The following is a 27183-nucleotide window of genomic DNA, read 5'->3' on the forward strand; positions in this document are numbered from 1 at the left end:
GCAAGTGTCCAAAGGGGTTGAAATGAAAATAATCTTATAGATCAAACTTAAATTGAGTTCAGATATTACAGAGATAACACAGTTCTGTACCTAGAAAATCCATCTGTCAAAAATAAACTTCAGGGTCACATTTTAAAATGGCACTTCTTGTTCTGGATCCTTTAGCTTCTCTCTCAGGCAGACCCGAGATGGCAGCCCCATACATTGCAGAGGCACAGAGCTTGCAAAGCAGTTAAAGCTGCAGGAGTCTGTTAAAAAAAAATAATAATAAAGAAAGAAGCAAGTAAAAAGTTAGGGACAATGTGGTAGGGAGCCTCTGGGTGAGGATTAAAGGGGTGTAAAGAAGATGTTGTCATGGGTGTCTGCTATGGACAAACCCAATAATGGGCTGTGTGGGAATGGCAGGCCAAGTCTACATACTAGGAAACATTTTGCGTAGTCAAAGAATGGGACAGGCTTCCTAGCAATGTGGTTGATGCCTCATGCCTGTGTCAGTGTTCAAGAGACATTTGGATAATGCCCTTAATAAAATGCTTTAATTTTTGGTTATCCTTGAAGTAGACAGGCAGTTGGACTTGATCTTTGCAGATTCTTTCCAACTGAACTACGTTGTGATCCTGTAAAAACACCCTGTGAAGTCCTGAAGGGTGAAGTGGGAGTAGTTTGTATCGAAATGAGGAACTTACTTGACCCTTATTACCAGACTCTGAATACGCCTAAAATTTCAGGTCTTTAATTATCCATGTGGCAGTCTCGTGGGCTACCAGCATGCTGGTTTATCAGAGGTGAAGAACAGAGGCACACATATGGAGACGGTCAGAGACACAGAGATATTTAGGCAGTGCAGTTTCTGAAAAGGTCTATCCAAACTCTTTGAATTTTGGGCTACAGGGCTATTCAAAACAATACATTTATGGCAGAGGAGAATTTTTCACACTGTGTTCTTATCCCCCACGGGATGCATCATAACTCGGTCTCATGCTTAAAACAGACTTAGGGGTTTTTTGCACCTGTATTTTTGCTTTGGATCAGTCCTTCCCTAGCCTTGCTGATTTCTGGACATTGAAATAGTCAGGTAAAAGGTCTCTCTGAATACTTGCTTTAAAACAAAAAATACCTAGAATTGATAATGTGTTTTTGAAAATACATGTATAACCAAGTATGATTTAACTAGCTAAAACATTTTGAGTAGGCATAAGCATTCATATAGGAGAACCTGATAATACCTATACTAATGTAGTGCTGTCCATTACCATTGTATAAAATGTAAAATATTGTATAATATTTGAATCCAACTGCAGAGAATCCTTTATAACTATACCGACAATATCTAATTTTAGTAGCTAGTTAAGTTCTGTAGAACAGATGAATGCCTTTCTCCTTTGCGATTCACTTCTAAGACGGTATGTATCATCCACATTTCTATTTTTATATATGTATTATGTTTTTATATGTATTATAACTCCTTTTCCTGAACTCTTAGACCAGTATTCTGCATCCCTGCTGAAAAGGCCTGGGGGCTACTTGTGGCTCTGTGCCGGTGCCATGGCTCAGCCACCCTGGGGTGCAGCCCATGGGCACCCATCCCCAGGCACTCGTTAGCCCACCTCCACACCCCGAGTCTGGCTGTGGTCCCCGTGGTCACCAGTGGATGTGGCTGAGCTCAGGGGCACCGCCAGGGTGGCTGGAACCATGCCCCGAGAAGCCCGGTGTGAATTCAGCCTCACTGGCTCCCACCACCCTTCCCACATGGCCAGGACGACTGTGTGCTTTTGGACAAAACCACCGATTTGTGCATGTTCTTTTCCAGACACTTCACGGGCTGAGCCTCTGGCTGGAAGGCTCTGGCTTTGAGACTGCAGTGAAATTAAGCGTGTACCTAAGCCCTGACAGGATCAGGGCCAAACACTTTAAATAATTGATGGACTGCTTCATTTCTTTAGCCTTTCTAAAGTAAACTGAGTTTCAGATGAACATGAGCTGACTTAGATGTTTGGTTGGGAAGAAAAAAAAGCCCCCTGAATTGCACTGATTTCCCACAGGATTGACTTGGGAGCAGGAAAAATAACTTCTTCAGCTTCATCCTTCTTCTTCTTTCCCTTGTGCTAACCTGTGCTAACCAAGCATCTTTTTTTTTCTTTTTTTTTTCTTTTTTTTTTCTTTTTTTTTTTTTTGTTTTCCTAGAGTTCTTTTCTAGGGAAAAAAAGAAAAAAAAAAAGAAAAAAAAAACTTTAAATTAAATATTAAATCTGAAAATAGGAGGGAGAAAGTTGGGATAAGTATTTATGAACCCAGTTGGCCATCTATCCCAAGGATATTGTGGTTTTGCAAAGTATATTCCTGTATAATTTTTGTAAATGTTTATAAATTAATAACACAACTAGAATAGATGTATTTCCCATCACACCTGACAGTGTGTGAGAGAGACTGCAAAAGTAAAAGAATTCAAAGTTACTGACCCGAATACTGTGTAGGCTGAAAAGAAAAGGAGAATGGAGGCCAATAAATGTAGATAGCAGAAAGAGAAGCAGATAATGAGCATCTATGTTTTGACTGCTAAATGCTGCTGTGGTCTTGTAGGCTAGTTTGTAGGAAGGATGTCATTTGTACGGGCAGGATGTGGAAGAAAGTGGAATTAGTTTGTTGAAAAACAAACAGGAAATGTGTGTCCATTTTGGATGGCTCCTCATATTCCACTCTCTGCAAATGGCTAAATATATTAGCTGAAAATAGAAGCATGGCAGAAAGAGCAGTTACGCTGGGCTTCGGGGAGAGGAAGTTGCAGTAATAAAAAGATGTGTGTACTAGTCTATAGAAGTGTTACTTCTTGGAAACTTCCCTCTGAGCAATTTCTTTCTCCAGTGGAAAATATTAGCGAAGTAGGACACCTCTGAGAGTTAATTTATAACACCATTTATATTTGCTAATGATAAAACCTACCAAATTATTAAAAATTCTAAAAACTGCATGGATGGAGTGTCTCATAGCAGAACATAGGCTTTGATCCAAAATGTGTTCTTTTTCCCTCTCTTCTTTTAATCCTTTTACTCTTTGAGTCATATTATGTGTTAAAACACTTTTTTTTTTGTACTTTTCTGAATGTGAACATGTTTAGAACTCATAAAATTGCCTTTGAGGTGACCTTCACAGCTTTAGGAAGTGAATAAAGTGGCAGAGTGTTGGTAATATGAGCGGGCTGGGCTCCTGGTCTGGGTGAGCATTTCAGATGTGATAACACCTTGACTCAGACACCCGTTATCATTGGTCACAGTTAAGTTTCATGAAGTCTGAAATACCTTCCTTGTGTCAGCGACACTCCTGGCAAATATAAAAGCACTGCAAAGGTTTTTTTAAAGACCAATATTTACTGCTGAAAGGGCATCCTGCCGCCACCAACCCGTTCATTATCCTCTTCACGAAGGAAAAGGCGACTCAGCCTTCTGCTGCCAAGGTTCCTCTATCCCTTCATCTCCTCTGCCTCTGTCACTCGTTCCCTTTGCTTCTGAACCTTAGCATTTGGTATTCCAGATGTTGGGTTTGATCCATCCATCACCTGTCAGTAGCTTGTCAGAGCCCCTGGACACGTTCAGATGTATTTTGTGTGCAGCTCCTGCCAGAGCAGAGGCATGTTGTGCAGGGAGGCTGGGCACACAATGAAGTTGATCCATTTTGGCTTTATTTCAGCTCATCTTCAGGTTATCCCTTTTCAATACTTTCCCCTGAAACAGAATGGAGAACTTGTAATGGGCAATTCCTGATTTGTGAGGGGTTTGAGGGTTTACTTGTATGGAAAACAAGGCATGGTTTATTACAAACACACCTATTTCAATTCTGTCCTCTGCTACAAAGCTAAAAAGAAGGGTAAAACTTTGCCTATTATGTTTCTTCAGCTGAACTTGATACTAGTGCTGAGAGAAAGGTTTCCATGGTGAAAGTAGAAAAAATCAAATTTGAAAACTGCTTTCTTTTGTGTATTTGCTGCTATTGTTTTTAATGGTCACTGTTCTGCATGTTTAACAGTCATTATCCACACCTTCTAGCTTGTGAATACATTTACATATTTTAAATCAACATTAGCAGAGAAAAAATCTGTGATTTGCCCAAGGCTGCTTATGATTTTTTTATTTTTTAATGCTGAAATGCTCAGAATATCCTCCAGTGGGATCTGTCAGAAGGGTCTCTTCTGGCACACAGCTTTGCTTACTTGGTAACTTTGTGCATTGATTCCTTAAATCACCTGCTTTTTTGCTTAGGTTATATTTCATTTCTGTTCCTTCTTCTATCACAAAAGTACAAAACAAAAACCTAGTTGCAGTTACTTGCTTTATTCTTTTTTTTTTTTTTTTTTTTTTTCGAAGTTGGTGCCTCATGTGGTGTATTCCTTGCCTGTTTACCAAGCACTTTTTGGCAATTTATTTTCTTGAACAGAAAGAGTCCAGCTTGGAAGCAGCAAACTTTCAATGCATTATTCTGAGCCCCACCTGTAGCCTTATCATGTACCCGGGGTGCAGATTTCCAGCACCCCCTTCTCCATCTCTCTTTGGGTGCTGCTGCTCCAGCTGCAGCCAGCGCTGCGCGTATTCCTGGGGTGTGACACGGGCACACTTGTGCACGGCTGCAGCTGGGGAGCCCTCAGCTCTGCTAACACAGCCCCGATCCTGGCAGCAATTGTGCCAGCTTCTCGCGTTTTGCCTTGTTCCATTTTAGTCAGATGCTGAAATCATGTTTTTGTTCCATCTCAAATCATTAATTAGTCCAGATTCCATTTTAAATTTATCTCAAGCTTGCTCAAAATTTGCCAGCCCTGCCAAAGTGTTGACATGTGTTTTACCAGATATTGGTTACAGAAATCTTTCAGAATAATTCTCAGGGAAAAAAATAAAAAAATTAAAAAAAAAAATATCTAAGTACAGTGAACAAAACGCTGAAAGTAGTCTTTTGTGGCCCTGAATATCTGGTTGTGTTGATGAATAATGGAGAAGGTGTTCAGGTTTATAAAAGAGGATTCAAGATTATTACTCATTTTGCATAGCTCCTTTGCCAGGCTCTTACTACAGATACTCAACAACCCACAGAACAGTGAAATCTGTAGGTAAGAGATGTTACGTAACATGAATGAATACCTGAACTTCTGGCTGACCCCAGGCTTTGCTGAGCAATATATTTGTTGCTCTTTTTGGTGGGCTCAAGTCACTGAAGAGAAATTTGCAGATTTTATCCAGTACACACAGCAACTTTCTCTGCTTGCATCTTTATTATTTGTCAGGGTGAGTTTATGAAAATTAAGAAAGTAAATTCTATCAGTTACAGCCTGTAAGTACAATTGCATGGCAGTGCCATCATCTGAGCCTGTTTGGCTGCTTGCTTAAGCGGCTCTGGATCCAGCACAATGCAGGGGTCGCGGACGCCCTCATTTGGAGCTGTCCCTGGAAATTACTGTAGCTGGTGTCTGAGAGATCCTAAAGCATTACCTGATGAAATATTGCCTTTTAATATACATTTCCATGCGATTTAACAAATAGATTTCTTCAGCTTAATGCAGAAAAGAAGCTAAATGAGTCAGTAAATGCTAATGTGTCCACGTTCTTCCCAGATAACTAGTTGCCTTTGGGACAGTATCAATAAGTGGCATTTATGTGATATTATGAATGTGTTAATTATGTGTAGACAAAATAATGAGTAAGCAAAGGTCAAGGATAAATCCAATTTTCTCAGAAATACACATCAAACAGCTTCTAATATTTAGGTCATTAGCATTATTGAATATTCAGTGTCATTTAAATTATGTGCATTTTTTCGGTTGCTTATATTTTTAGTCCAGGAGATACTGGGCAACTTAAAGGGCTGTGCAAATGTTTTGTAGCAAAATTCAGCACAACTTCAGCAGTAACTGGACTCTATTTTCTGCATACATTGGTTAACTGCCAGGTTGAATTTGGGATTGATTTCTTGTTTGAGATGTAACCTTGAGATTTTTTTTTTTCTAAATTCGAAATGAAGGAAATGAAACTGTGGCCATGCTGGCTATTAAACTGCTGAACCTTGAAACTCAATGTAAATCAAAACAAAACAAAAAGCTCTTGAGACCTTAAATGCCCAGCTCTGCCCTAGTTCATTGGGATGTTCATTATCAGTGCACTTTTTAAAAGCAATGCTGTTAGCATGCTGGAGATTTCAGGCTTTGCTTTTTACAAGCAAGCCATAAGTATAAATATCTATTTGGCAGGGACCTTTCTGAAATCCAGTGTTTTCTAAGGCAGGAGGAAATCCTGGCTGATCAATATAGCCATTAATTAGAAGGAAAGGTCCAGTCATGATTTTTACTTCTAAACTTTTACATATTGACAGTTGGCAAAGCAGTTAAGAAGTCAATAAGGATCTGAAAGTTACTGTACTGTTGGGTTGCTCACTGAAAAATAGCAATTAGGCTTCTTCTGTCTCCCAGGACCTCCTCTCGCTGGTGTCTGGAAGCATCCCGCAGCTGAACAAGATGCTGTTCATATATGAAATATTCATGTTCTGACATCAAAACATGTTGCAAATTATTTCAGTATGGTAGACTGAAATTAGATTCACATTTTATTTTTCTTATAAATGCCTGTCAGTGTTGCTAAATCAGTTTGTCTTTGCAGTCTTGAAATCGTGTCAGTCTGAATTTCCTTCATGTGCATACTGTTTTGGGCAAAGACACATGACTTCTGTGCTCAAGATGGAGCATCTTTAAATAAATGTGAAAACCTCCTGGGAATTAAGTATATTTAAAAATAAAAAACTTTGAGGGGGCAACTTTCAGAGTGACAGATAAACACCTAAATGCTGATGGATTGGGATCTTTACTCCCCACACTGTGCAAATACCATGCATATGTTGCATTACCCAGTATTTGGTGGTTGTTGGGTATATAACAAGGCACTCTGGTATCTAGCACTGATGAAAGTAGAGATGAGCATTGAATTCCCAATCCCATGGGTTCTTTAATGCTGTTAAGGAAGGATCGGGTGATTCTAGCAGCCCTGCAAATGGCAATGGAGGTTGCAGGTGCTTGGTCCATGGATTTATGGGCATCCTTTAGATCCTTCAGATGTCTCTGGATGCAAGAAAAAATGATGGCAGAGATTTGTCAGCCCCTGCCTGTGAGCTGTCTGCATGGCCACAAACCTTAGGGAGCAGTGGAGCTGGTCTGCTGAGGACCACTCAGACATGTGAAAGCATCTGACAAGGCTGTGACCTGGTCCTTTAAGTCAGTAGGCAGGGGAATTAATTCAGTGTTAACTTCCATGGCACTGTAGTGCTGCATTCATGCATAAATAATCTCAGTTTTGCAGTTGCTAAAAAAGCAATTTTAGTCTTCAGTCTATGACACATTTGCTTGGGAAATACCCCATCAGGGAAGTTATGCATCTTTGAATATCTCTCTTATTTTCTTCCCTGCCTCCTGTCTCTGTGTTACCTGTGCCTGTGCTGGCACCTCACGAGAATTTTGCCTGTGCCCGGTGGCCTGGCAGAGCTGCTGGCTGTGCGGTTCAAGAAGACAAAGCTCTCCTCAGAAGCCACTTTTTTTTTTTTTTTTTTTTCCAATTAAACCCAGCTTTTTCCAAACATTTACAAGGTTTTTAGTTTTTTTTTTTGGTCCTGCCACAGATGGAGTGCCTGGTTCCCAACACTGACTTTTAGTATTGCCCTCTAATAATTATCAGCTCCCGTGAGAGATATCCTTGCCCGGCTTTGCTTTTGCAGCTGGCTCTGTGGCAGACTAACTCTGAAAAAAGAGTTAACCTTCCTCCTTTTCTACTCCACCCTTAGTGCACTGCTGAAGTTTTTAACAGAAAAGTGACACTCTTTTATGAATTTCCCTGGATTTCCCTTGGTCATTTAACATAACCCCTTTCGACTACTACCAGTAGATTTTATAAATTGTGGGCATATGCGTTGGTGGTGGTACTGTTTTCATTCAACTGAATGTAATCCAGTTGAGTGTAGCAAGTGCGTAATAAATCCTTCGGACTACTCTCAGCAATGCCACATGGCCTGGGGAGAGAAGCAGAGGCTGAGGGCTGGCCAGAGGCAGCACAGCCCTGTGCAGTGTTTGCTCTGCTGCAGGGTTTGTTAGGCACTGCACCGAGTCCTGCACCCTGCACGCCTAACTGCTTTCACAATTTATCTCCCGCTGTACACCGTGATACCTTTTCAAGCTCCCTGAAGTGTGCATGTGCCTCCTTGGCGTGCTCCTAGTTGTTTTCAAGGACCTGCTTTTAAGATAAAATCACACCTGCAAAGCTCTAACCTCGACAAAAACTCCATATTGCTCTTTTCGAAAAGCGAGGCTCTCGTGATGAGCTTCTGCATTTTCCATTACGAAAGACTTTCCAAAAGATTTTTTTGAATGATTTCTTGATAGCTGGCAATCTCCTGAATCATTTCTTATACAGAAATTGTTCTTAAAGGTGTTTTGTTCTGGTCACAACTGCCACCAAGCTTGGCTTGTCACAATTACCAGCCTATACCTTGGAGAGCAGCAGAGTCTGTAGGACTGGCCCGAGGGGCTGGTGTTGTATTTCTTCTTCCAAAATGGTGGGCAGGTCACCTCCTTTTTCTGTGCCTCTCTATTTTCCTGCCTGCCTTTGTGTCTTTTGTCTGTTCCTTTGGGGTCTGGTAGTCTTTGAGCTCAAACAATGCATCTGATCGACAGTGGGCCCTGTTTTAATCCAATGATAAATAGTTAATTTTGGAGGCTTAGGTTGACAGCAAGCCACCTTGGAGTGTCACACGGCAAGACTTTGGTTTCCGTCTATAATCAGATAAGGAACAGATATTTCCTGTAAATCCTTCTCTAGTGTTCAAGTCATACCATTAGAGCATTAAGTCAGATACATGACACCCAATTTCAGAGTAATTCCTGAGGAAAAAGCACATTATATTTTTTTAATGGGCTTCCCAGGACTTATTTTGTTTCTTCCTGATGAATATGAATTCCAGCAAGTTCATCTGAATTCTGACCTTCAAGTACACAAATGTTTTTTTAGATCAAGAGTGTGGTCTTTAAAATTATTTAGTCTGTGTGAATGTTTTCCTCTCTTCCCTAAAAATCCCGTTAGAGTACAAGAATAGAACTGTTGTGTGTGTTCCTAAAATTCATCTGTGTTCTTACACTGAACTACCTGCGTCTTGTAGAAATACTGTTCTTGTCAGCCTGGCTGCTACTGACCTTTTCTTTCCAAATGGCTTTATTTGGATCGTATGCTGCATACAATATAGTCACTTCTCCTCATTTTCTTTTCTTCTGATTGCCAAGTAAAGCCAAGCAGCTCAGAGAAACTCCTTGTAATGTACTGTGTGGTTTGCTATAACAGTCTTTCACAAGCACCTTGGTTGAATAAATATCCATTGAATAACTGGAGAAGATATTTGTATTCTTTTTATTTTGATTTATGTTCTGTCCTCCTATCTCTGCATCTTCAAGAGTAATTGCCAGTTTTCACCTCCTACAGAGAAAATATAATAGAGCCGAAGAATAAGTAAAATGTGCTCTGTTTCATTCTATTCTGTTTGCAAGGGAGCCTTTATATGCATACACTAATAATTTGCAAACTGAAAATCATAACCTCATTCTCAGCTGGACTTGCAGTAAAAAGCTACTCACATGCTTCCTGGGTTTCATTTCCTTGTGAAGCTTGCCAACTGGAGACCTGTACATATGGCCCATTCCCCTTTATGATATCAGTCAGTCCGACTCCGGTGTAGTAAAGGTATCCCAAATGAATATGAAGGTTGGAGCCAGTATGTTCCCTATTATAGACATCATATTCCCATGCACCGCTGATCTGATAGCAGCCAGAGTGTATGTCATGCATTTTAATGATGCTGCCAGTACGGTGTCTCTCGGAGGATTACCACGCGGTCTCCCTGTGATGGGTGGCGAGTCCTTTCTGTCGTCTGATACAGGATGCTGTTAGGGGTGACTGCAGCGTGAAATATCTCTGCATGCTGGCAAAATGCTGCATTATATTCGAAAACACTTTTGAAGCTGCGGCTGTCACTGCTCTGCGGGGACCTTTTCTTAATCTGAACAATAATAAGGTCAGTTTGGTGCAGCACGATTTTTCCATCAATTAGTTCAGTCATACTTCTAACAAGCCATATATAATCACGCATGTTTAACCCGCAGGTTACGTGGCCTTGCTCGTTCTGTGACCTACAGATCACAGAGCTGCTAATCTATTATTTTGTAAGCGAAAAATGTAATAGAGATTTTGAGTGGAATTATCCTGTCACACGTTCAGGCCCCTACTTTAGATACTAACCGAACCACAGAAAATGAATTTTTCATCTATCTGGGCCACCATGCCTTGGTCTTCTCCTGTCCCTCTCTTGTGACCTGACCCCCTGGGGAAATGAAACCAGAAGTACACTTTGCTTGTGAGTGCTCTTGGGCCTTGCCTTTCCATATCAGTACAAACCAAGCTCCAGGTGATCTAGTGCTCTGCTCACAACAGGTTTGTTCTCACCTTTCGCCTTTCCTGCAGTCATGAGCGCCAGGAGATCTCACTGCATCTCACTTGCTATGGCCATCTGCAGAGAACAAGTCAGGCAAGCTCCCCTCTCCTTGCTTCCCCTGTCAGTGAGAAGACCTGGACTTCGGGATTTGAGGTGGACAAATTCCAACTCACCTGCTGGTGTACTGCTTATTCCCTTCAGTATTCAGATGGATGGTAAAAGGTGTCACTGAAGTTGCTTCTTTGGAGAAAGCTTCCTTAAGAAGACCCTTTCCCAGAAATTGAAGCTTTTTTGTATATTCGTATACTTATGTCTTATGTAGTAGGAGCTCCAGAAAGGGACGCCTTTCAATAAAAAATATTTTTTTCAAAATTTGAGTGACAGAAATTCTACTTCCCTGGATAACACAAAGTTTTGAATTTATTTTGAATGCAAACTAAGCAATCGGTAGGGGCAAAAAAATGATCCAGAAGCAGATTAATCCAAAAGTGCCTAATTTGATAACCCCAGTGTAGATTGCACGAATGCTTCACTTTCTGCTAAGCATTACAGGGCAAATACTAATGTAACTATTACACTGTTACCCTAGTAAGATAGATGAACCTGTATAGTTAGATTGGTAACTGTACCGCAGTGGGATGAGAATCTGCAGTGCAACTTCTGCAGGTTCTGCATTTGAGCTTAGTCCAGTTATCCATAGCACCACGATACACCAGGTTTTGGCTTGCAATGATGAGATGTAAGAGATGCAATGTCTGGGAAAAAATTCACATCCTAGGAAGTATTTTCAAAGTTATTGGGGCATTTGGTTTGGATTTATACATTATTTTAGGGGGAAAAAAAAGTGTTATGCAATTATCACCTGAAAATAATGAGTTTTCTCGTAACAAAAATCTAATTTAGAGAGAACTGAGACAATAGCTTCAAGTAATTTTTTCTGGCACCATTTTTATCTTTATTGAGAAAATACTAAAAATTCAGCGATTTGGAGTACTAAACTGTCTTTTTTTTTTCTTTGCAACTTGGACTACTTTTTTTTTTTTTTCCTAATGTACAAACGTGCAGTTGTAGTTTTAATCAGTGCATGCCTTAACTATCCTAGGAGGAACTAATTATTTCTGTTGGCACAGCATGGTGAACTTTCTTTCCCCTCCCACTTGAAATAAGTTTCTTGCTATTTGCAGAATGAAGTTTGAAAGACTTTAATTATACAATGAAACAGAAAGTGTCATAAGCCAGAAGGCAAAAAATCTCAACTCTCACAAATTGATGTTGAAAGTTACTTTGAGTGGTTGAGGTTGGTCATCATGTTGTGAGTGCTTGCACTGAGGCCAGGTTACTGTCATGTCACAGCCTGATTTGACACTGATGAAGTGTTAAATTATCTGTCTGAGTTGTAACTTTCAGATCAGGGACATTTAAGCAAAACTGTCCCACCAACTCAGCTGCATCTCAAAATCCCTTCAGTCACTATAGCAGGACTAAAACTGAGACTTAATTCAAGGCTGCTGGGCGCACGCAGGCAGGTACAATGAACCTACTTGATGCTTCACGTAACCCCAAAAATGCAAAACACAGATCCAGAATTAGTAATAAAACCTATGCTCAACACAGGCACTAATACAAGAAGAAATAAACATCATTACAAGGTCAATGTAGCTAAATTGGTATCCTCACTGTATTATAAGAAAGTAATGAGAACCACCTTCAGTTTCAAACAGAATTCAATAGAAAATCAACAAATGGCTACTGCAGACATCTTTTTTTCTAGCAGAAACCAGGGACAGCATGCAGATGCTCTAGGATAACACAAGTACAAACACAGAGGCATGTACAATCTTTAAGGAAAGGACAAACAAATTCCAGTAAGCAGCAAAAACACCCACTGCTGTTATTTTATGAATAGATGGTAAATCTGCCTTCTGCATGTTGGTGAAATAATGAAAAAATCCCAGGATTTTGAAGGCGTAAAATTGCAGACAATTTGTGTTTATAGCTGTAGATGGCCACACAAGTGAAACTAAATTGAGTGCCGGATGGAGCTAAGGGAAAGGGAATCAGAAATGCAAGAGAAAGATAAGGTTGTAGAAATTTCTCTCTCCAAAGCTAATCAGAACTAAGTATCCTATTGCCAGCAGCATGGAGAACATTTCAGATAACAGATAATGATGGAAATTATGTAGGATAATTATGTTGCAAAGAACAGCAAAGGTTGTACGTGCTGGCTTACAGAATTGTCACCTACGTCCTCCCTTTGTCACCCTAAAGTGGGGTACCCGCTGCCCCATGTCGTGCACAAAGTTACCCTATTGGGAAAAAAATGGCTCGGTGATTAACTGCATGTAATACCTAGCATCTAACATAGTATTCAAAATGTAATCGTTCTAATTTGCAATTGTAAATCTCCTGTTATCAATTAATTTACATTGTACAAGTAACCATCTGATTATCTTTGTGCATTGCTGTATTTACACTGCAATTTAATTGTAAGTAATTAGCATGTAATTGCATATAGTTATTTATACCTTGTAAAGAAAGTGATGTATTTGTACGTAGTAAAAATAATTGCAATTAGGGGCATTTTCTGCAAATCTTTTGGCTTTTCTTCCTTTTCAATGTGTGTAACAGTTTCTATGTCCAAAATTCCATTTGTCTGGACAAAGTTGGGTGGGTTAGGTTAGCTATCTGCAAGCTGAGGCCTCCAGAATTGCACATGGCTTTTGGTCTGTATTCGTTTTCCATTTTAAAATATTTTCCCTATCTCCCTATACTAACCTGCTCCTCATCCTTAAAAAGGGAATTTGTAATAGGAGAGAGCATCGGGTCTGTCGAACAGAAATCCCATGAGGAAGCAGCGAGACAGTGACCTCCGTTCCTGGCATGGATGAATGCTTTCCATGGAGCAGCTATAACAAAAAATATTACCCTATTACAGTAATACCTACTAAAGGTATACTTTATGAATGGCATGAAGGGCAATGGTGGCTTTCACATCCAGTACTTGTGATGGTATTTTTTTCCCCTTGCTGCTTTCCTCACTCCTCCATCACCCCACTGACGGTCACTCTGATGTCAGACTTCAAGGCCATGGCCTGTTTCTGCCATCACATCCCCCAGGCTACAGTACTCGTCCTTTGAAAGAAATATACTATTTCCTAAGAATTACTATAACAGAGGATCTCTGTTACAGGGGCCTTTGTCCGCCTGGCATGTTATGGAAGGGAAACCTTGGGTCTAACAGCTCTGGGACAAGTCTGTACCTCATTATGCATCCTGCAAGGTGCCTTGGGGGACAAAGGAGAGCCCCAACGCTGCTAGGGCAGCTCCGTGCTGCTGCTCACTCCACGCCTGCTCATCAGCATTCACGTTTCTCTAATCAGAAGATGTGTGAGATATTTGGGATTCACAAAGCAGCTTTGAGTGGCGTGAAGGACAGTGTTATCTTGTGGGATAGTCTGTGTCTGCTCTTGGGCAGGAGCTGCTGGGTGCCTTGGTAATGACGGGTTTTCTCTGCTCAGTGGGTCAGACCCCTGACTTTCATGAAGGATCTTAGGTATGCTCAAGGGACAGTATCTTTTCACTACTCAGTGCCGCTTCTGCATTTAACAAAATAGCTCCCAGCTGTGTCGCTGTCAGATTTACACCGTCTGGCAACATTATGCGATAGCAATCATCTCACTGCTGGGGCTGGCGGAGGAGATGCGAGAGGTGCCTCTCCTGCGCTGCTGAAGCAAATGGTAGATGGCATCAAAGCCACATTTAAACTCCGGTTTTCTCCCTCATCAACATTCTCCCCACCCCAGCACTTCCCCACAGGTCCGATGGCAGGACTAAAACCTGTTAATGACAACAGGCTGTGTACCCACTGCTCCTTTTGCCCAGGTGTTGGCCTTGCTGCACCCAGCTGGGTACCACTGGTGGATGAGGGCACACCTAAAGGGAAAGGAAGGAGACTGAGATCCTCGGGAGCTTATTAAAGAAGGTGGCATGCAAAGGGTGACTGGCTCTGTGTAGGAGGTCGGGGTGGGCTGCTGGTGCCACACTCAAGAGCAAAGCAGGCAGGGGTTCTCCAGGCCCCATCCCTAGTGAGTTGGCCCTCGGGGTGGGGTGATGCTGTGGGTTTAGCCACCGTGCCTGGGGGAGGCACCAGCTGGCAAAACCTTGTGGGAGCTGCTGAGCGTGGTGGAATAAGGCTTTTGTTTGGGGGTAGTGTCAGCCTTTCTAAAGGTTATGTATGGGATTGGATACATGGCTTTGCTCAAAAGCAGGGTTTGGCCTGTAGTTGTTTATACCAATGTTAACTCTTCTTCTCAGAGCTTTCCTGTATTTATTTTCTTTACCCCCAATATGTCTTGTGCAACTCCCCTAGTAAAACTAATGCTATTATGTAGATAATGTTTTGGCTTCAAGAAGATGTGAGCACATGCTTGGAGTTAATTACTGACTTGCTGCTTAGTGTCCTGCAAATATGCTTCCTTCATTCTTACATAGCAAGTGTAAGCCCTAATAGGTGTGCTGTAGGGCTGATGTAAAGACAACTGTTAACAAACATCAGGTGCTGAGAGGTCTCCAGGTGTGCTGGCAGTAGTAGTTACCATTATGTCAGCTGGAGAAGCCTTGTAGCTAATGAGACTTCTATGAAATGTCTTGTGTGCTATTGACCTCTGGAAGGTGTTCTGCAATACCTACTGTTTTTCTCATGGATCTAAATAAGGATTAATAGAATTAATTTGTATTTGGAAATATCTAGGAGCTGGACTCGCGCTGACTCATTTGGTTTTGCTTTAACAGCGTACTGGATACTTATTTGCATGATCACATCACAAGCCATACACAAAGTATAGTGGTCAATTAAGGTCTAAAGCTGCTCAAAACCTCAGAGAACCATTCAGTAATTCCTGCTCAGACTACGTAAAAGTACTGTGAGATGACTGTTTTCTGTACTTGAGCTGTAGTAGATAGTTACTCTGTGCAGCATAGTTTTGTGTTCTTCATCATATCTCTTTCACTGGAGATTTCTCCATTGTTACTATCTCTTCCCTTCTGCTTGTTCACCCCTCCAATTATATTCTTATACCTATATATTTTTAAAGACTTTAACTGTCTGAAAGGAATACTGAAAAAGAATAGGAATAGCTTATCTCATAAATCTGCTAGATATGCAGAAAAATAAATTTAATTGAAAACATAGCTATCTTGAAGTAGAAGCATCCTTAAGGTACTTAGCTAATTCCTTTGTGACTTGATCAGTGGCTTGGAGCTATGGGGATGAATGACCAGGAGTTGTTGCCAAAAAGCAGAAAAAAAGCTGTGCTCATAGCTCCTACTTGAGAGCCCAATGCTACTAATCATAAGTTGCTTAGCCTTTGAAGATTATGTAATATTTGTAACACTGTACAGATAGTCTAAAGTTCATGTTTTCAGTGTTAATATATAAACAAATAAATAACCCTAGTTATGGCTTCTGTAGGGGTGAGAATTGGTTTTGGTCATCAAAATTTGCATAAAATAACTAAGAAAGTTGGGTGAAACTTGGGCAGCTGTGGTATATAATTGCCATATATGTGACTTAGTCCCCCAGCAGCTTTACCCCCTTGGAAATGCTACTTAAGGCATAGGGTTTGGTGTATTAGTAAGTTTATGACCTGTAAAAAAATGTCAAGTCAAACAGCTGCCTACTAAATTATTCAGCTTATTGATAGAATAATGACTTTGAAGATGGAGATGTTGGGCTTAACTCTTTCAAGAGGAGCAAGGAGGGGAGCTGAATCACTGCACTTGGTTCCAGCTAGATCACAGCAAGATCTCTAGTGCTACATGCCACCTTTGAGCAGCAGATTCAAGTAGAACTAAGAGTTAGAGATGGGGTTATTTGAAACTGATGTGAAATTTAAATTAGACATTTTTGGTAGAACTGGCTAGATAGAAAAACAAATCCATATTTATAAGAAAGAAAATATATTTATATATTAAAATTAATTATATTAAATATAAAATTAATATTTATAAAAGAAAATTGTAACCTTATTATTACCCCCTACACCCCCAAGAAAACAACTAGAACTTCTGTTAAAAATCCAATACTCCTTAAATTGATGGTAGAAAAATGTAAAGTAACCTTAGTTTAACTTCTCCCAAATGTTTGCTAGCCTACATCATTGCAGAGGAAAGGCTAGAGTCTGATTCAAGTAGATGCAACAACAGTGTTACTTGTTTACCTCAGAGCTGTGCTTAACCCAAGGCTTTAGATAAGTATGTTGTTTAAAAGATAACTATAATGCATACACAAAGGAATAAAACATCAGTTTTGTTAAATCTTTGACTTCTGAAAGTTTCAAGCATGCAAGAACTTGTCTTGTCAGGACTACATTTCTTAGAATATTTAACGTGGGATACAAAAATATATCCAAAACATATTTATACCATTTTACAAGATATACAAAATAGATTTATACCATCCTATGGAGTCTGAACTTTCATGAACAATAGTATTTATTTGCAAGATTCTATAACATACATGCATATGTAGATTACTTGTACATTATGTATACACCTTAAATGTCAACATATTTGATTTTATCTACTATGGACATCTCTGCTTATTTTCAGGTTTTTCTCTATTATGGGAAAGCTGATGCTCTCCTTTTTCTCTTCAGAACATATTTTTGCATCGGTTGTGGTGCAGCAGCCACAACAAATCTGTTTTACTAATAATACGTGTTTGGTGAAACAATGTAATGAGCCAACTCTCTGTTCTGCTGGTGAAGGCTGCAGTTGGGGAAGTGGAGCTGCTGGGAGAAGCCCAAATCCTGCTCCAGATGGTCCTGGTTTCCCCCAGAGCAGGAGCTGTTCTGCCCATCTCGCTGGGTGGCAGCTGTAGGAGCACTGCTGCCTGCACCATTGGTGTGCTGGGGCACAGGGCGTGATGTGCAAAAGTTCCTTCATCTTAGAATCATAGAATGGCCTGGGTTGAAAAGGACCTTAAAGATCATCTAGTTTCAACCCCCTGCTCTGGGCAGGGTTGCTAACCACTAGAGCAGGTTGTCCAGAGCCGCATCCAGCCCGGCCTTGAATGCCTAACCTAAATCTTCCCTGTCTTAGTTTAAAACCATTCCCCCTTGTTCTATCGCTATCAACACATAAACAGGCAGTCCCCTTCCCATTTATATGCTCCCTTCAAGTACTGGAAGGTCACAATGTGGTCTCCCTGGACCTCTCCCTGCCATTTGCCCCTGGTCCCTGGGGGCTGCCTTTGAATGGCCAGGGAGGGGATGCTGCTGGCTCAGTCCATGGCTCCTCAGCCTCCCTCACAGGGTTGCTGGGGCCTGGCAGCTCCCTCAGCTGCCTTGAGAGGAGGCCTTCATGTCACCAAAAAAAAAAAGCCCTGCCTGCCTCTGCTGCATCACACGTCTGTCCCAGAGCCGATTGCCTTGGCGAGAATGTTTCAAGCTCTGTACTGATGAAATGGAGAACAATTGTATGGGTTTCAAAAACAGCAAAGATTTCTGTTGTTTCTCCTGAGCTCATCCATCTTGGTGCAGTGGCACTTCTGTTAATGTGAGCCCCACTGTGGTGATGTTCCCATCTATTACAAGCAGTGGCTTCATTCTGCTTCACAGTGAGAAGTTGCAAGCTTCTACTTCTTCCCTTAAAACATTGTTATTTTAAAAGTTTGGTTGTTTCGAATTAGATCCAAACTTCTTTTTTTAATTTACTTTTTGAGGTCCTGGATGCCTTGCCCTTACCAGTAGTGCTGTGCTGTAATTCTCCTATGGCCAACAGAACATGAGATCAGCGGGATCAAAGTCAGATCCAGCGCTGCTTTACTCTGCTCAGGGTCAGCCTCACTCTTCTAGGTGTTCTGCCTACATGGTTGAAATTCTGAGTGTTAGGCTGAGTCTTTTATCCTGATTCACACATTTACTGTTGCCACATTTCAGTTGTGACCTTCATGAACAGGATTTTGTCTTCTTTGGTGGGGTTACTCATGATCCTTGAGCAGGTCTGGCTGTGGCTTCCAGCTGCACCTCTTTGATCTCCCTCCTCTACCCTGTGGGCTGCATCAGCTTAAGAGACTGTCACCCCATCAAAACCAGCTGCTGGGAGCATTAGCCTTTGAAAAGCATGTCACTGTTAATGTGCTCTTCTTACTGAAGTATGGCCTTAGCTCTTGCCTGAGTTTTAGTGTCAGGTGCCAAAGGATCAAGGCAGAAGTACCTGTTACGAAGAACAGAAGAGAACTGCACAGCAATGAAAAATGCTGTGCTTTATATTCACTGCCATTTAAAATGGTGTTGTTACCAAAATGACTGAGGAACTTTTCAGCTTTTTTTCCAGTTGTGTCAGCTTTGGTGCCCGTGGAAGGAGGCGATTGCTTGGCTTACATGAGGTGGACCATTGAGTCCATAAGCAAAGGGCTTATTGTTCAAAAACACTAAAAAAATAATATATATATATATATATATGTACAAACAGTGTGAAGGTATGACTGCACTCCACTTGGTCACCAAGGACACAATCTTCTCCTCACATGCTAGTTTTTATAACTAAGTTCATTAATACTTGTAGATTAGCCAGTGTGTAGGTACGTGCTATTTTCCTCTGTCTTGTACATCTATTAATGTAATCAAGTTAATTGTCTGATTAAGCTGAACAGGGCTCAGTAACGGAGAGGTCGTTATGGCAAAATAGGTGAATCAGAATTAGGAGGAAATAGGTGAACTGGTAAGTTTACAGCAGCAGAATACAATGCATGGAAGGAGAGCAATTTATAGATATATTAAAATAAAAAAGGAAGGGATCTTGGGCAAATCCTAAGCTTATTATATTTCATTTTTTCTAATTTCCCCTGAAAATAATACCGTTTATTCATGATACTGCTGCAATAATTGAACCAGTGGAAGGAGAGGAATAAAGCTACCCATATAAATTACTACTTGAGACCTGGTCTGTTTTGACAGATGTCAAGGCTGGGTAGCTTAGCTTGTTCTACTGTTTATATGAGAAGGGCTTGGTATCACTAGGATGCAGACTAATAGCTTTCTGTGCTTCTGAATGTAGATAGATTACGTTGCAACAGATTTTTTTTTCCCCCTAGTCATAACCTAGTGACTCTGAGAGAATTAATTGATAAAATATTCCCTAGTTCTTTTGCATGGTGTTGCTGCAGGAGTGGCAATTTAAAAGGGAAGAGGCAGCCTGCTTGCTGGAGGGAAAAATTGTCAAGGTCCCTTATGGTTTCTGTTTAGATTTGAGAAATCAAGTTATAAAATTAATTTAAAGGATGTGATTTACTACTGTATGTTAAACTTTTCTCTGATTTTTACAATTAGTATTTGGTGTACTTGTTGCAAATAATACATCTATGAGGCTTTCATTTCTATATCTTGCTCCAAAGTATTTCAGTTTTGCCAATTTTTTGGGACTTGCTTATTTGTATACCTTCCCCCTATTCTCCCCCTGCACAAAAACCAAAGTGCAAGCTGTGCATTTAATGTAGATTTTCTCCACCTCTGCACTTTTGACTCTGTGTATGGCTTTCAGTTGTCACAGGTGGGGGACAGTCTGATCTCTGCCCTGTGTTTGGCATGTACTCGTTGAGCTCATTTCAGACCTGGAAGTTTTTGTTCAGTTACTTTCACCAGCTGTGTTTTTTCCTGCTGTTAGATTTTTAGTTTGTACTTGACTTTATTTGCTGTCTTCTGACAGTGAATAGCTGTTGCTCTATTATGAGAGAATGGAAGCTGAGCACCAGGAGGTGTGTATTTTATGTGGTTTGTGTGGATATGTTTAACTGCAAAGTCCTGTGCAGGCTCCATGTATCTGTGCACTCTGACCTCATTATGTAACTTGGCAATTTGTATAAGAAAGCAACTTAGAAATCAAAAGACCTTGTTTTGGAGAACATGGTGTTGACGGAGTATGTAGGCGATCTGAAATGTCTTCTGGTTTGCAAGGATGAGGAACAAATTAAAAAAAGGAAAACAAACAATTTAATGGTGATGGAGCTGTAGCTCCAGCAAGGAAAGACTGTGGGCGTGCATCCATTTTATCTTGTTGCAGAAGATTATTCCTCAACACACAAGGTCATAAAATCTCACACTGCTGAATATTGGAAGGTAATCTTGCTAAAAGTTTAAAATGTTTTACTAGCAGTAAATATTTAAGGCCTTCATTTACAGCAATCAGGGGACTATGTGAATATATACCTAGGCTTGCAAATAAACACTAAATTGTCACCTCAAATAAAAACAAAATGGTAAAACATGCAAAGCAGGAATCAACAATCAAGGCTGCTAATTATTACAGGCTTTATAGATATTAATTACTCAGTGCATGATGCTTTTTCATCACTGACCTTTCTTGTTTGGTATTTTGTAATTGGTTAAAGTGATTAGAGATTTTTCCTGATCAGACTGATGATCTTGGCTTCTGGCATTTCAATCCCAGTAAGAGAAGATTTAATATAACAGAGTGATAGGAGCAAGAAATGAAGGGGAACTAATGGTCCACTCCCTTCTCTGGTAGGAATAGCCTGTTAACTTCAGCTTGCTCTTTCACGCAAGGAATCGCTCACATATGACATTGAACAACGTCCTTTCTGCCTTGTCCTTCAGCTGTGTGGGTGTTTGCCCAGGTACAGCTGCACAAGTCACCAAGGGGAAATTGGAAAAGCACAGAAATGCAAAAGCATCAGAAGCTCCCATCTGTGTTTGCAAAGCTGTGGTGGACTGGCTTTGGTGTTTCAAAAACTGTTAATTTAAGTCTGGGGCAGAGCTGATCTTTGAAGTGTCCAGGGAGTGGCATGGCTCATGGCTGCTGGTGATGTGGAGAGTTTGGCCTGCTTCCATTCCCTGGAGAGAAACATCAGGGTGAAGGCTTAAACTTAGACCTTGTACAGCATTAGAGCTACTGCATGGGCTCTTAACATCTCATTAACAATTAAGACTATAAGCCTGCAGTTTACAATGATGGTGAATAAAACATGGTTGTCAGCAAGGAGTTGGTACAACCCATCCCCTTCTGGTGCTTGGAAAACAAGCTGTAGAGGACTACGGAGGCAAAGCTACACCTCTTGGTAATGAGGAACCACATGCAAAAGTACCAACTATTCACAGTGAATTTTCCCTTTGTCATCAAAGCCTGACATGTTCTGTTAGTAACCTTCAATAAGTGACTCGGTTGATGTACTGTATGCAAATGAGCAAAGGATCTCTTAATCAGCAGTTCAGACAATGCAAAACAACCTCGTGTGTTTCACTACTTTGCATTTAAAGTAGAAAGTTGATGAACGCTTTCTCTCTAAATGCAGTCTCCTGTAGTTATCCAGGGCTTTTTACTGATATATGGACTACTCACTTGCATCTCTACGTGGATTTGAAAGAGTATTTTTACATACATGGGCCTCTTCACTATGTGGGGTCGGTAAGTCATGTGTTTTGAGCCCATTGAATGGAGCAGAGAAGCCAGTTTTAAGTAACAGGCAATCCTAAGGGTTATGCAGCTTATGAGCTCAATTTATGAACCAGCTGGTGAATCATTTTGAGATTTCTTTGACAATCTCTGAAGAATTCTGCTGTCTAAAGATTATTTTATTATCAATATGCAGTCATGCAGGTCATGTTCTTTTCATTTGTGAAGCAAATGGCATCAAACAAATTGCCTTATAAAGCCTAGAAATCCAATATAAATGTGTAATGCTCTTCTCCACTTGATGAGACAAGGTATTTTGCTACCTAAAAATAACACTTTGAAATATTTAATTTTCCCTTTTTTCATACGATAAACTACATGAGATCTCTATTTTGATGGCATTTTACTTTGAAGCTAAACCTATCAAATCCTGGGAGAGCTATGATGGTGATTAGGCTTTTTGAGTTTTTCTGCATGAGATAGATTACACTTGAAAAATGCTTTTGGCTGACTCGCTAAACAATGTTTAAATGCACGGGAAATGTTTCTGCGACAAATGAATACTGGATTTATATTTCAGCTTCAGAAAACTCTTCTGTTTAGCTCCTGTCATCAATCTATTGTGTTAATAACAATGTTTGAATTTGGGAACAGGAGGCAAGCCAAGGATTCAGACCTTACTGAGGAAGGGCTGCCCCTTGCAGCAGCTGCAGCTGGTGGAGGAGGCTGAATCAAGTGGGGTTTCCTGGTGTGCAAGTTGTGCTTCAGCAAGGAAATGATGTGGCTGATGCTTGATAGCAAGTGGTCCCACAAAGAGTTTTTTCACCCAGTGATACAGCTAGGGAAATGGTGGCACTTCAGAGTTAATGTCCTCTTTGGTTTTGAGAGGGCAGCTGAGCCAGGATTAGGGCAAAGAAGGGTGGTATGGGGTTTGCTCTGAGTATCTTCCAGGAGCAGGAATAGGGAAAGCAATACAAACAATTGCAGTGAACACTTTTTTTTTATGAAGGTTGGTAGCACCGCTGAAAATGAGAGAGCAGGTTCAAAAGCACTTGGTTATTTAATAACCTGTATTAATAAGCCTGTGGGCTAGCAGGCTTGTGGTTCTCACATTTTTTAGTTTGTTGTGGTGTGAAGAATATTGTCTTTATACAAAGAATGAAAGATTTGAAGAATGTCAAATTCATATTATAAAACAGAAACAGCGAAAGCTCTTAAACAGTACCTAGAGGATTTGGGGTAAAGGCAGATCAGCAGTCAGAGTTTCTGGAGTGCTTAATTTGAGACTGGAAGGAAGCAGAGACAGATGTAAAATCTTATAGTATCCCAATTTAAGCTTTCCTTAAAAATAAATTTGGAAGATGGGAAAACAGGACAAGACTAGTCTGTTGGTTTGGCAGGCGAAGCAAAATTGTGCGAGAGTAGGCTAGCTGAATCAACCCAGAATAGAACTGGGGACAAAAAAAAAAAAAAAAAGATGATTAAAAAAAAAAAAGACACCAAATAGGTTGTGTTTGAAGTGACCAAAGGAAAACTTTGGGGGTTCAGGGCCTGATGCATCAGTAATGTTCTTGCCATTGATCAGGGCTGACTGTCTCCCACAGAAATATTACCCTTACTGTGTAGTCTTGTACTTGCACAAGACTCTGGGGACAGGTGCATTAGGAACATCAGTATTTGTGTATTAAGATGATAAACCTCCAGGTGTGAAAGGCACCGCAGCTTTCTTTGGGAGAGCTTCTTTCAGCTCAGTCTTGTTAGTGTGTCAGTGTAAGCATGGAGTGCTGTGTGAGGCTGTCTGCAAGCAGCAGATGAGATCAGCTCTTCAGGCTCTCATCAGTTCTCTGTTGCCAGCTCCCAGAGAGCTGTCTTTACCTGAAAAAGTAAATTTTTGGTGCAATTATGCAGTATTTCTGTGAAACGAAGTGGTGCCTCTATTCTATTCTTAAGTGATTTTTTCCCTTGAAGTATGTGCTGCTCTTTTACAGAAAATGAGGGTAGTGTAAAGCTGAATTTCTTTTTAGGCTTTTTGGAAGTTGCAGCTTTGAGAACAACTGGAGCGGCGACTGGGGAGCCACATTAAAAGAGGGTTGTTGCTTTTTTCCTTTGGAGACAACTTCATATCTGCATTCCAATGATTTTTTTCAAATTCTTCTGTTGACAAGAGATGCAGAAAATACTGAAGCTGTTAAATCCAGTTTTTAGCATGCTGCCTTCCACAGTGTCACCTAGGGGAGACCGCTGCTTGTACCTTGTACCCTGGTACCTGTTTCAGTCTGTTCTTCACCTGAATTGGAAGTGTGCATTTGAATTGACTGGAAGCTATGGCCAATCCTCCCCCAAGCTGTGGGAGGCTTTTTATTCAGCAAAATTGCCTGGGCACTGCTGAATGGTTGCTGGTAATGTAGTTTAAATGCTTTAGCTTTTCAAGCCTGGAAATCCAGGTTCAGTGCTGCTTGTGAGGATAAAGTACAATTACTTTAATCAGTCTCAAATGCGTGACTACAAAGAACCATGTTCAGCTTTGTGCAATTACTGCGGGATGAAATACTGTACCGAAAGTAAAACATCCTGAATTTGCTTATTCCCCGTTTTACAAGTCTACACCTCTGTGCCAACACAAAACATTGTAAGAAATTGTCCGTGGAAGTGTTTCTGTTGTCAGAAGCTGCAAGGTCTGAAGGCTTTAAACATGTTCACATACATTGCTGGCTTGATCAGAGAATTAGAAGCCATAATGAAGATTTTAACTAGTGTCACCTGTCTGTGCTACCCGAGATATTTTGGTGTCTAGTGCACTCAGCAGGTGTATAGGAGGTCCTGTGTCCTGCCTGAGCAACATTGCATGTGAGCGGCTCCGACCGAAGCAAGCAGCAGGAGTCTTGGTGCTCAGTGCACAGGGATTGTGGGGGAAGAGAAATGATTTGATCCAGCCAGAGTCTCCCACATGAACACCAAAAAAAAACAAGCTCAATTATGCATGCAAGCATGACAGGGATTTTAAAAAACACAAATGCAGTTCTGAAGGTCGTGTGGCAGGTGTTTTGAAAGAAACCTCTTCTCTGCTTTGGCTCAGTGCCTTATGCTCAAACAAGCTGAGGGATACGCTGGAGATGGATAAGCAAGTATAGAGTGTCAGATTTTTTTTGAAGTAAAAACTGGATTTTTTTTCTGGCTTTTAGCAGCAAGGGATGGATTCTTAGGTATCTAAAAATACATAGTGATGTAGGTGTTAGAGCATTTCTCGTACAAGTTCTAAACTTTGCGACTGTAGTGATGAGTTGAACACTCACAGTAAATAGAGTAATATTTTGATAGGTATGAAACCCTTCACTCTTCCCGATGTCAAATGTTTACCCGCTCCACCCGGTGTTGTGCCCACTTCAGTGGGGATCCATCTGGTGCTGCCTGCCTTGGAGCCTGTTCCCCACAAATGCGTTTCCCTACTCCTGGTGCTGGATCCCAGGTGCTGCTCAGCAGGCCTCTGCTCTTCCCTCCAGCAAATCCCAGAGGCAGCGAGTACTGTGCAACTCCTTTTGCTTTGTGAGCACAACTCTGAAGTGTGGGCTGGAAAATGGCACACGGGGCCCCTACTGAAACCTCCCAGCCACCTGTGAGCAGTCCCTATTTGTTAAATGGGGCCATAATGTGCATGTAGACTACCAGTGATGTAATTCTTTAGCACCATGTCCAACTGCAAAACTGGTAAGGGCATGTGACATGGAAGCCTTCTATTAGAGACTTAGCAAAGGCAGGAGGGGTCCTCTGCTGGGTGTGAACCCTTCAGGTGAAGTTCTTGTACAGCCTACAACCACTGAGTTGGAAAATGGGTGTCCAAACACTTGTCTTTAGGCAAAATGTCAGACTTCTTTGTGCCTATTCTGAGTAGTGTTAATAGTGTGAAAAAGCTTGTATTATTCTTGCTCCATTATGATGCTCACAAAATTGTGGTTTCATAAACATCTGACTCTGCTGTATGTTTTGTCTCATAGCCAGCTATCAAATGTGTGAACTATTATGATAGAAATAGGTATCAAAAATTCCCATTGTTTTTCTATTTTCAGAATGCTATTAGTCATTTGGATTATCTAATGGTTTCACTGGGACTTTGTGGGAAACAGCTGTGCTTCAGCCCTTTCTCTGGGATTTATGCTGGGTTGTCACCTTCTGACATTGCTCCTCAGCAGAAATGGGAGAATAGCTGGGGGTTTCTGCCTCCTGTGAGACCAAAAGCATTGTGTGGTTGAGGAAGATGGGGATTCACTGAGAGGCTTTAGCAGGTTGAATGTGTTCTGGCTGTAGAAGTCAGAGCTGGGTAGGAAGGTTCAGACAGCCCCAGGTGGAGCTGCTGACCCTTGGTGTCCTGCAGGGTGCCTTTGGGGAGTGCTGGGCTGCAGGGCGCTTGGTGAGCTGCAAAGCAGGAGTGGGAACTTCCTACAGAGTACCCAACCATGTCACTGCTCTGTCCTGTGGTACCTTGAAAATAGCAAACTTAAACATCAAAGGTGGATTCTTTCTTTGCAAAAATAGTTAATATGGATGAGAAAAAAGGTAATGACTTAAAGTATCTTTATAAGTGACTTTCCATATCAATTACTTCTTTCAGGTATTGGAAACTTGACTGAAGACTACGTATCATGCACTGGAGAAGGTAGCAGTCCTTTAATACTAATTTTGATTTACTGATACTATTTTTTATGGTCTTAAAGCAATTGCATTAAATGTCTGGATCTTCTTTGTGTTGTTTGTGTCTGAAACTACAGAATCTGTCCCTGAGTTTCTCAGTACCTTGAGAGTGGGTTTTGTTTAATTCTTGAATGACTGGTGGAAATCTTTGTTTAAAATCCTCAGGGTGCATATTGCATTTAGGCAATTTTATATTTCAAGATTTGTACAAAGCATAGAGTGGCTTGCCTTCAGAAAACTTTCTGTAAACATACCATTGTTTAAAGCAAGGTATCTAATTTGAATGAACAGTTTACAAAAGGAGATTGGTATCTCAGAGCACTTTCAGGTTTGTCTCTTCTTTTTTTTAATTGATTTTTTTTAAATTTGGTGTTTAGTTGATCGTTAAATGACTCTACAGTTAAATTATCAAAAGACTGTCAAATTTTAATTATCAAAGCTGTCACTTTTGAAACTCAAATATCTTAATGGTATCTGTTTGAAAGTACAAAGGAATCAATACTGTTATTTGAGGTAGGCTTTGCCCTATATATCCTGAATGCTCTTGTTTTGTTGTGTTTTTCTGGAATAGTATAAGTGTTAAACACACTT

The 27183-nt window shown here is 40.7% G+C and overlaps 1 protein-coding gene across 4 annotated transcripts in view; it reads left to right on the top strand.

Annotated features, from left to right (window-relative positions):
- Positions 1 to 27183, top strand: part of CNTN4 (contactin 4) — a 296910-nt gene that overhangs the window by 11901 nt on the left and 257826 nt on the right. For all 4 annotated transcript variants that reach the window (XM_032193834.1, XM_032193833.1, XM_032193831.1 and 1 more), the window contains exon 2: positions 26513 to 26557. The gene's annotated coding sequence lies outside the window, so the exon portion shown is untranslated. The remainder of the gene's footprint in view (positions 1 to 26512; positions 26558 to 27183) is intronic.

This window comes from Aythya fuligula, chromosome 10 (assembly GCF_009819795.1).
Source record: "Aythya fuligula isolate bAytFul2 chromosome 10, bAytFul2.pri, whole genome shotgun sequence".
Lineage (NCBI taxonomy): Eukaryota > Metazoa > Chordata > Aves > Anseriformes > Anatidae > Aythya > Aythya fuligula.